Source organism: Arachis stenosperma, chromosome 10 (genome assembly GCF_014773155.1).
Source record: "Arachis stenosperma cultivar V10309 chromosome 10, arast.V10309.gnm1.PFL2, whole genome shotgun sequence".
Lineage (NCBI taxonomy): Eukaryota > Viridiplantae > Streptophyta > Magnoliopsida > Fabales > Fabaceae > Arachis > Arachis stenosperma.
This window is the reverse complement of record NC_080386.1, coordinates 94,975,204-94,986,078: the sequence shown is the minus strand read 5'-3', so window position 1 is coordinate 94,986,078 and position 10,875 is coordinate 94,975,204. Positions and strand designations below refer to the sequence as shown.

Below are 10,875 nucleotides of genomic sequence, written 5' to 3'. Positions count from 1 at the left end.
TGATCTGTTCTAGATAACCCTAAGTTATCTTAATAGAAGGTTTGGTGAGCATAAATGATTAGGTAGGCCTTTAACGGAAAGCAACCTCAGAATGGAATGACTGGTGGGCGATGTCAAAGCCATCATTCGGGAACTCTGTGTCGAGGTAAATTGGGACTTTGCCATGGTTGTAGAGGAGTTGGACATGTGTCCTAGAAACGTCCTAAGAAGGTCAACCGGAATACTACCAAGAGCCAACAACAAGGTCGTGTGTTCACTACAACAACGGGAGATACCGTTAGATCCGACAGTTTGGGAATTGGTAAGCGAAAGATTGGTAACAACGTGCTAAAAGTACGATTAAGTTGGTATGTGATTTTGGCTATCATAGATAGAAATCTAGTGAATGCCAGTCATGCTAAGTTGTGGTTGAGTACTTGAGGAAGTAAGTGATAGAGCTCGTACTAGAGATCAGAATAAAGCAACGGAAACTTGTGGAAGCAGTAACACAGGATAGCTACGAATGAGAGCTGTAAAAGTTTACTATAGTATCTTATGTTTGAATACTAGAAGGGTTAAGCGGGTTACTGCAAGTAATGATCCCCAAATAGTTGAAATTATTGCGGCTGCGAGCTTTGATGGTTCTAAAGCGGATGAGGACATTATCATTAATGCACAATTGGATTTAGATGATGAGAGAGTGCAAGTTGTGGTGTTGAGAGGTGAGTACTGTGATGTTTGGTCATAGTGACCTTGGTTTTAGTTTGGGATTTATAATGATTGGTTTTGAAAGACGAATGTGAAAACCATTAAATCGAAATGTCGATGCGGTATTGAGATTAGTTTGGGGGAACCCGTGACAGGTGGTAAACTCCAATTTTTGGAGAGGTACTGTTGAAAATTTTTTCCCAAGAATTTGAAAGAGTGTTGGTTTTGGTTTTGAAGATGATTTTTGATATGAGTAATTTTAACAAAAGAGATGTGTTTCAAATGCTTTTATAGATTATTAAAGGAAATGCGAACTCTTATGATTTTGTTAACTTGCTATTCCAAACTCATTTGATTTCTAGAAATGAAAGGGGTTTTTGATTGATAAGCCAGAGACTTTATATCAGCAAATCATGAAGAAATTTGAAGGTTTGAGAATAAGAAAGTAAGTTTGGAGATTATGCTTGGAGTTGAACTGTGATTAGAGAAATTGGCTTGGCAGAGAGAGAGAGAGAGAGAGAGAGAGAGAGAGAGAGGATAGTGACGGAGTATGATTAAGGTGTGGTGATGATCGTTGATTGATTATAGTGATGTGGGATAATGGCTATGATTAACGATGATGGCAATCTTATTGATGACATGATTTGAGATTTAATAAGGTGTGAGTTGATGAGACGGTAAAAGTAAGGGACGAGGCTGTTGGTCGGCGTTGAACGAACGACCGAGACCCTCAGGAATAGAGAAATCAGAGCGCGGCAACGGAAGCACGCAGAGTAAAAAGGACCTTGGAACTGTTATGCGTTTGATATAAAGGCACACTATGCTCGCGTACTCGTAGTGATGGATAGAATTTTCGAGGACGAAAATTTCTGTTAGGGGGGTAGAATGTAATACCCGGTCTAACCGAAATTAATTAAATAATAAGTTAAGTAGGAGCGAATATGGTTGGAAGATTTGGCAATTAGAATTTGATGATTTAAATATGATATTTGGATTCAGTGAATTTTTCTGAGTCGGAAAACATAGTTTTCTGCGTAAAAGCACGCAGTGGAATTTTGACCGGAAGTACCGGCTGAGATTTGTCTGGTACTACAGTTGAGAAAATTGATTATGAGTAAATAAGATTAAGAAATGAGGAATTATAATTAGGGGAGGTAGAAATATTTGAAGTGTGATTTAGAGCGCTAATCTTAAAGGTTTTGGTCCAAAATTGGGCCAACGGACAAAAATAAGTGAACCGGGCCTAAGTGGGCCCAAGACCCAACATATATAAATATTAGTTATGGGCATTTTAGCTCATTTTGCCCTAAAGAAGGGGTGTTGGGCGCTGAAATTGGGGAGAGAGAAGAGAAGAGAGAAAACCTAACTCTCTTTGATCTTCAAACCACCATAACTTGAGCTACGGAGCTCCGATTGACGAGCCGTTTGCGACCACGCGTCGCTCTTCTCATCCTCTACAATTCTATCTAGGTTTTGTGGTGAGTATTCCATTCATCTCTGCCCAGTTTTCGAAATTCTCTACTGTTACACGTTTTTGGGTAGTTAGTGTTGAAATCTTGTGATTTTGGGTGTTTAGGGATACTCCAACATGGATTCCAAGTGGGTTCTATCCCTACTTCATATGGGCTGAGGTAAGAAGTGCTCAAACCCTTGTGATTTGTCATTTTTATGAGCCCTAGGTTGATGTATGTATGTGATATTGGTTATGTTAGTGTATTTGGTGATCTTGGTGCACAATTGGGAGATTGGTGTTGCTTGAGGAGCTTTGGTGAGGCTTGGGACTAAGATTGGTAGAGACTTCTAAAGAAGAGGCTCAATTGATTTGGCTACAAGAGGTACGGTTTAGGTTTTATTTAAGTACCGTGTGGTGTGATGAGGATTCCTAGGCTAGATGCCCTAGGATTAAGTTTGGATTGTGCAAATGGTTGGTGCTAATATGCATAGTTGGTATGTAATGTGAATTAATGATTGGGTTGAGAATTGTGTGGCCTTGTATGCTTGGTGTATTGAAAATTTGATGTATTGGGTAATGAGTATTGAATTGTGGTTTATGCATTTAAATTGTGAAATTGGGCCGGAGGCCGTAAATTTTGGGCCGGAGGCCGGAGAGAGGTAAGGAAGGTAAGTTGATGTGTGCATTGTATGGTGATACAAGTGATTGGATGAATTTCAGATAATGAATATGTGAATGATTGGGTTGGTTATTGAATAATAAGGTTTGAGGAGTTGAAGTGTGGAATTTGGTAATTTTGGGTGAAATTGTATAGATGAGGTATGTTTGGTTTTGGTTGAGGTATGTTATGTGGTCATATATCTGACCATGATTATTGATGCCTTGATGGTATGATGATGCATGAGAGATATGTATGTTGTGATATATGCTTGAGAAATGATTAAGGTTGATTTATGAGTGAAACCATGTGATAGTGAGTATGATATTGATTATGTATAATGATGATTTGATTGGGAATAGAATTGTTAGAAATTGGGATGAGGAAGGATGTATGACATGTTAATGTGTTTGTAATTTAGCCATTTGTGTGAAAAGGGTAAATATGGTTATATGGCGGTTTTGTGAATTGTGGTAATGTGTTAGTGTATGAGTTGAGGAGGCTTATTGTCGATTTTGATATACTTTGATTGATTTCAAAGAAAAGGGATGAAATTGGCATGTTTTGGTTGATTTTGAAAAGAGTTGGAAATGGCTTGTTTTGAAAATGGCACCTTGCGGTTTTGAGTGAAAACATGGTTTTTAGGCATACTTTGACGGGACATAACTTAGACTGCGGATTTCTGTTTTGTGCCAAAATTTTTAAAAGTGAAATTGGATCCAGGATGTAAATGCCGTCCAAAGAACGGGCGAAAAATGATTTAAAATGAGAAAGTTATGTCCGTCGGAAGATTGGGGGATGAATCTGTGAATTATGCAGCTTTTAACTTAGAAAATTTTTTAGCAGAATGACCCCCACGCGTAGGCGCACTTGGCGCGTACGCGTCGTTCTTCAAGAAGGCACCATCCACGCGTGCGCGTGGTGTGCGCATGCGCGTCGATGCGCTGCACCCAATGCCCAGCCATTTTCCTGAGAGTTGTGCCAGTTTTGTGCCTAGGGCGCAAATGCACCCACGCGTACGCGTGGCTGACGCGTACGCGTCGTCTGGCTGTGTTTCAATCCGCACGTCCGCGTGTATGACGCATACGCGTCAATGAGCTTTGTGGCCATCCACGCGTGCGCGTAGCCATGTTTTCATCCCGAAGTTGATTAGTGAGTTTTAAAAGCTAAATCCCATACTTTTAAGCCTCCGATCTCACCCCTTATGTATTGAATCATTATGATATGCCTAGCAAAGAGGAAAGAGCTAGGGGATGTGGTAACTTGCGAATGAAGCAAGGGGAAAAGTTGTGATCAATGCTGATCAAAGATGATTATATGAGATATGGAGGATGGCGGTAGAAGTACCGTGTATGCCATGAGCCAAAGGGCTATAATTATTGATAAATGGTTGGTTCTTGATTGAACCATGAGCCGGATGGCTGAGTTATTGCCGGATACGGCGGAGCCATGTTGATAAATTGGCTAGTTCTGGATTGAACTGTGAGCTGGATGGCTGAGTTATTACCGGGTTACGGCAAAGCCATTATGGATTATGGCTGAGTATAAAGGCATATATGATAAATGAATAATGATGAAAAATGTTGAATGTAAGCATGCTTGTGTTTTCTCTCTGGTGGTAAGGGTGACAGGGCACCGATACCCTCTAATGGCGACAGGGCGCGGATACCCTCTAATGGCGACAGGGCGCAGATACCCTCTAATGGTGACAGGGCACATATTCCCTCTAATGATATTAATACGCAACAGAGAGACTGTGCCCGGGTTAGCTACCGGACACGTCGGGTTGGCTTGATAACCGACAGATGATATCATCAGCCATAGGGCAGGCATTCATCATTTGCATATGTTTGAATTGTTTGGGTTTGCCTATTTGTTTTGGATTTCTACATTATATGTGCTATGTTACCTGATTATGTGCTACTTGTTCTACTTGTACCTTAATTGTGTATTACTTGCCTGTATTGCTTGTGTTTGTACAACTGAGAGGCCCCTCATGTTGTTGTCGGTGGAGGTTGAGGGCTGTTCTTGATGAGATGAATTGATGATGCGATTGCATGATGATGATGATCATTGGTTGAGATGATTTGAGCTCCCTGGGTAGACGAAGTGATGTGGTTTCACTAGCTCCAGGTGAGGGTATGATGTATTGATATAGAATTGCTGAGACAGTACGACTGATGATGGTTTTGTTTATGATTCTGAATCTGATTCGTGGGAGAGTCAGCGAGTTGGGAATCATATGAGATATGAACTAGATTTAGTATCCCCTTACGACAGATGCCTATTTATGGATTAGTGAGAATTTAGGCTGGATACTGGGTGAAAAGGAGTTTAGGATGCTTAGTGAGTTTTTATTGCAGTGCATTGTATTTATTTGACATTTTTATCGTACTGGGAACCCATGGGCCCGGGGTTCTCATTCCGTATATATCTCTTGTTTTTCAGATACAGGTCCAGGTGCTCAGAAGTGAGCTGTGGTTCACCTGAGAGACGGCGAAGATATTTATTCTCTCTACTTTGTGTTTTGCTTAGAATCTCTCCACCTTTGTTTTGAAAAGATTATATTATGTATTGAACTCTTTTGGAACTTTCCTATAGAGGCTCTTATGTTTCAATTGGGAGAGATTAGGATATACTGTTGTCAACTACTTTCATACTGTACCCTAGCCGGCCTAAACTTCGCGGGCCGCGACTAGTGGCTATTTACTTATGCTATAAATATCTATCTGTTATCTATCTCTTAATCTCCTTTATGCCTTGTCCGTATATCGCATTCGGGTTTACAGTTTAACTTTTCGTTGTCGAAATGTGAGTGATACGTCTTCGCGATTTTACTTCTACTCTTTTCAGGCTTTTCAATTAATATTCCTTTCGAAATTACCTATAGTTATATATTAAAAATCCGCCGGAGAGTCGTACCACCATAATATCATTGACTTATGACTCGAGCATAAGGATTTGCATATTAGGGTGTTACAGTTACGATATCTGAAAACTAGTCCCGGCAAAGGACTTTTCTTTCCAAGGAAATCAGAAATTCAGCTTCTTGGCTTCAGTGACTCTGATTGGGCTGGATGTCCTGACACTCGACAATCTTTAATAGGTTATTGTTTCTTCTTAGGCAATTCTTTAGTATCTTGGAAGACCAAGAAACAAACCACCGTTGCCCGCTCATCCATGGAAGCAGACTATCGTGCACTTGCCAACACAACTTGTGAACTTCAATGGATACTAAATGTGTTACAATTTTTACGCATCTCCCCTATCCGCCCACCAGTTTTATATTGTGATAATCAGAGTGCTCTTCATATTGCTGCTAACCCAGTTTTTCATGAACGAACCAAACATTTAGAGGTTGATTGTCACTTGGTTCGACAAAAAGCTCAAGCTGGAGTGATGAAACTTCTCCCAATTCCCTTTTCTGGGCAACTAGCCGACATCTTCACCAAGCCTTTGTCTCCTCAACCCTTCCATCTTAATCTAAATAAGCTTAGTATTCTTGACATCTTTCATCCTCCAGCTTGCGGGGGCGTATTAAATCACTCTTCTACTTCAGCCCATGACAATAATAAAGACGTCTTACGGCCCACAAATTCAGCCCAACAGAATACACAAATTCAATTATAATTTTAGTCTTTATCTTATCTTATAGTTATCTTTATCTTTATCTCTATTTTATTTTTATCTTATCTTTTATCTTTCATAGACTAATACTCTATATATACTTAGTTTTACCTTCATAGTGAACAATTCAATCAATCAACAATCAATAAAATTTCTTCATCTTTTCTCTTCTTTCATTATTATTCTTTCACAATTTTATTATCTTTGTATACTCTTTCCGTTTTATTATCTTCTTCTCGCTCATTCTCTCACTCGCGCTGTCTCACTCGCCCTCTCTGTGTAGTGTCAAAGAAACTGTGTGCTCTCTCGCGACCCCTTCTCAGCTTTGCTATGAAGCATTAAGGTTTCTGAGGAGGCAAAGCATCGATCCTAACAAGCGAGGTAATCACCCGATGATGATTATGGTTTTGTGAAATTTGGGAGGTTTTGGGTTTTGATTTTAGGGTTTTAAATTAGGGGTTTTAGCTTCTATATTCTGTGTTGTTTATTTGTGGACTGATAGATCAAACTAAAATCACCAATGTAAAATTCACCATGTATCAGCTGAATTATTATTCTTATTTTTGTTATTATTGTTTGTTGTTGATTTTTCTTGTTTAAATTTCACTTTTAAAGAGAGCAGAGTGTTCTCAAGAGAGGATTACTCTTATACTTTTAAATTGCTTTGTTGATTGAATCAATAACTTGAAGTACCTGTGAATTTTAAGATGAATTTTGGGAACCCAAGCTTGATTTGAGACATATGCAATGATTGCAGTCAATTGAGTGTTCCAATTTCTGCTGAAAAGGGAGAATATATATATATATTGTAGAATTTAGATGGACATTTTCATTTGGTAATATTATGACACTTATGCAGCTAATTTTTTAACTGTCAGTACTCTACTCTAATCTATATCTCTTATCCTTCATCGTTTATTTTCTATTTCTTCCATAAACATTAGAAGATGCGATGCAAAGAGAAGAGAAGCGCCGCAGTAGTTCGCATTCACCGTTTGCCCACTCGTTCAAGCTCTGAAGCTAGCCATCTAATTATGATTATCTTTTTCCCCTCTTGGTAAGTAGTTCGGAGCACAAAGTCTTGAAGCTAATTTTAGGTACGAATTTTTTTCAAATAATTTGTTACTCATTAGATGCATGTCTTTGTATATGAATTTATATATATATATATATTCTCATGTCTTACATGTTTTAGGGAGACTGCACTTTTTTTGCATCTTATTACTCGCCTGTAAAGACCAAATTATGCTGAATTTTATAAATGTAAAGACTATTGGTAGACTTGAGCTGTTTATGATTGTTGAAATTCCTTTTCAAACCTATAATCTTTCTTTTCTTTGAAGATGTGCTTATCTATTTATGTGATTCTATGCTATATATGATTGAGTTCTCTATCAAAGGAGAGAGTCTGAGTTGGAATTTTTATTATTTACCCTTATTTGATTACACTATTCAAATTTTAATTTATGTCACTAAAGCAATGTTGCAAACTATCGGTTATCATTTGCCTTTGGATAAGTTTATATTGCCATTTAGTTATAGTAAGTAGCCCAATTATTGGGTTTGAATTGCTAGTCTAGTTTTATTGAAAACTATAGATGAAATTACTGAATCGGCTACCTTTTATTCAAGTTGAACAGAGATTAATAGAAGGGGAATAATCTAGTTCCATTGAGAAGCATTTAGTTTATGTCGAGGCAAGATTAGAAATTTCACTTACTTTCTTGACAAAGTTATAGTGGAAACAAATGCTGTCAACCTTGATTAAAATTGTTCTTCACATCTATTTCAAGCTGGTTTCTTTTCTGATTATGAATTGAATAGTAAAAAGAATTTTTGAAGTTTCATCTTTGTTTTATTTGTGTCTGTTGGCATTTTGCTATTTTGATTTATTAAAGGTAAAGTGTAAATCTATTTTTAAATTTATGTTTTTCTTTTCCTACTACATTGCTTTGCCAAGTTAAAGTAGATAAACTTAAGAAGAAAATGAAAGGGAGGGTACCTATTACATGGATAAAAAATTTCTTACATAGTTATAAATAGAAAACAAATTGTGTGCTGGGCTGAAAAAATAATTAATAATGCATAGAGAAATTTTAAATGGTTTTGTTTTTTGGATTAATAATTGACTATTTATCGAATAGAATAGTTGGATTGAGATCTATAATAGTGGAAGCTTCGCTCTCGATTGTTCTTCTTATTGTTGTGCGCTTTCTATGCACACAACCTCCACTAGTTTGAACTAGTTTATTGATTAGTTTATATAAATTAGTACAAGGGTGAGTAATTAGTTATAGAGAATGATCAGATACACTTTGCTGCTAGGGAAATTAAATACCTTAGGATAGTATATATCATATATATAGATGTATAGATATAGAATCAAGGATTTTGCTTCTTTGTATATATGATATTGATATGATGTGAAGCAATCGAAGAAAATTCATAGTCCAAGCAGAAGTGCACTAAGTTTAGAAAGCGTTTCTGATTATATAGTTGCGAAACCAGAGGACTAGCATGGACCATATATATGTTGTATGTTGTACATTCTGGTAAATCGACAGAGAATTAAAATTTTATATTAAATTAATGTACTATCAAGAGATAATATAAGACCAAATTCTCTGAATAAGAAGACAATTTCAAGTCCAAAGAGAACACATTAATTTTATGTGCCAATACACAATGCATTTATTTATTTTTGGTTGTCCTAGTGTCTTGAAAATTATGGGCTCCAAAGTATATAATCCTAGCCTCTTAACACTTACTGATTTGTTAAGTATCCTTCTAAATGAAATTGTAATTATTTTTTGCCCTTTGGTTAAGAATTAGTAGCTGCTGAAATCTAATGGCATGCTTATTAAATAGTTCTACTTTATTTCAACTTATACTCAAATTTATTGGAGTTAAATCTCAATTTGGCTCCTGAAATTTAGTCTGATACTTAAAATGACCCTTACAATTTCGTTGGCCCCAATTAGAACCCCAAATTTGCAATTGTGGCTCCGACTTACCCCTGCGATAATCTCCATCACCAGAGTGCTGATCTGACGTAATTACATGACATGGTGGACACTACTTAGATGACGACGCATTGGTTTCGCGCCCAAACCCTTTGGAAACGACGTCATTTCAGTTTTTTGTGGGTTAAAACTCTCTTTCTTTCCACTACGATGATCATAAGTTGCAAAACATCAAGAAAATCCTTACACTACGTGATTTCAAAGGGTTTGAGTACAAAACTAATGTGCTGTCGTTTAAGTAACGTCCACCATGTCATGCAAGTGCGCTAGAACAGCATTCCGGTGCTAAAGGTGATTGCAGAGGCAAACTGGAGTCACAATTACAAATTTCGGGGTTCTAATTTGGACCAACGAAATTGTGGAGATCATTCTGAGCATCAGACCAAATTTCAGGGGACAAATTGAGATTTAACTCTATTTATTGCTATGCAAATTTCTTTTATTTGTTTTGGACTTTGGTTTGGTTCTTTAAACTTGATGAAATTGAAATCATATTAAGAGAACTTATAATATTTTCAAATTCATTTATATAAATTGAAATTTTGTTTCTGATTCAATTTTCCATCTATGTAGTCAATTCATCAACACAGAAAAAGATTGACAATTCTTATAGATTCTGGCAGCAAAAATATTAGAAGGTAAGAGAGAAACTTCTGCTCAACCTTACTACTAATGTATGTGCCTTCTTTATCTTTGGTAGTATGTTATTTTAGAAAATTATTAAAGGAATTAAATACTAATAATAGAATCTATCATGAAGTGGAAATAGTTACATTTTAAAAGGGAATTTCCAAACTTTTGATGTGAATTTTTTTCTATCTAAACCTTTTTGGCAGGGCATGGATTATAGGAAGTCGTGGTGGTGAAGACAGAATTGTTTTAGGATATAATATTTTAGTTTTTTTGTAGAGTATTAGTAGTAAATTCTAAGTGGTCTTATACTTATTTTAATATGACTATGCTTAATTTAGTGTGAGATGTATGAATATTAGTACTTTTGGATCATTATAAATATATTTTATTTATAGATAATTTTTATTATTTAAAGAAATTTAGTATTATTATGTATTTATTTTTATTATATAATATTTAACTCATTTAATTAAAAATGTAGAATTATATATGAAATCATATTACTAAATATTATGTTGTATAAAAATTATTAGAATATATATATACAGAAAATAAAAAAAAAATAAAAAAACAATGAGGGACATAAGCCTACACTTATATAGAGTAGCTATTGTTATACATAAAATAAAAAAAATAATGAGGGACCTAAGGCTACACTTATATAGAGTAGCTATGGTATACAATGTGGCTATGCTTTACAGGTGATGTAGTAGCGTTGAAAAACGTAGCCTATTCTGGTAAAAATGGAAGCTGAAAAGCATAGCTTTTGGTCATGGACAGCATCACTTGAAAAG

The 10,875-nt window shown here is 36.3% G+C and overlaps 1 long non-coding RNA gene across 1 annotated transcript; it reads left to right on the top strand.

Annotated features, from left to right (window-relative positions):
- The first annotated feature begins 7,363 nt into the window (after positions 1–7,363).
- Positions 7,364–10,499, top strand: LOC130954973 (uncharacterized). Its single transcript, XR_009076535.1, has 3 exons — positions 7,364–7,522; positions 10,022–10,086; positions 10,285–10,499. It is a non-coding gene; the product is annotated as an uncharacterized LOC130954973 (long non-coding RNA).
- The last annotated feature ends 376 nt before the right edge of the window (positions 10,500–10,875 follow it).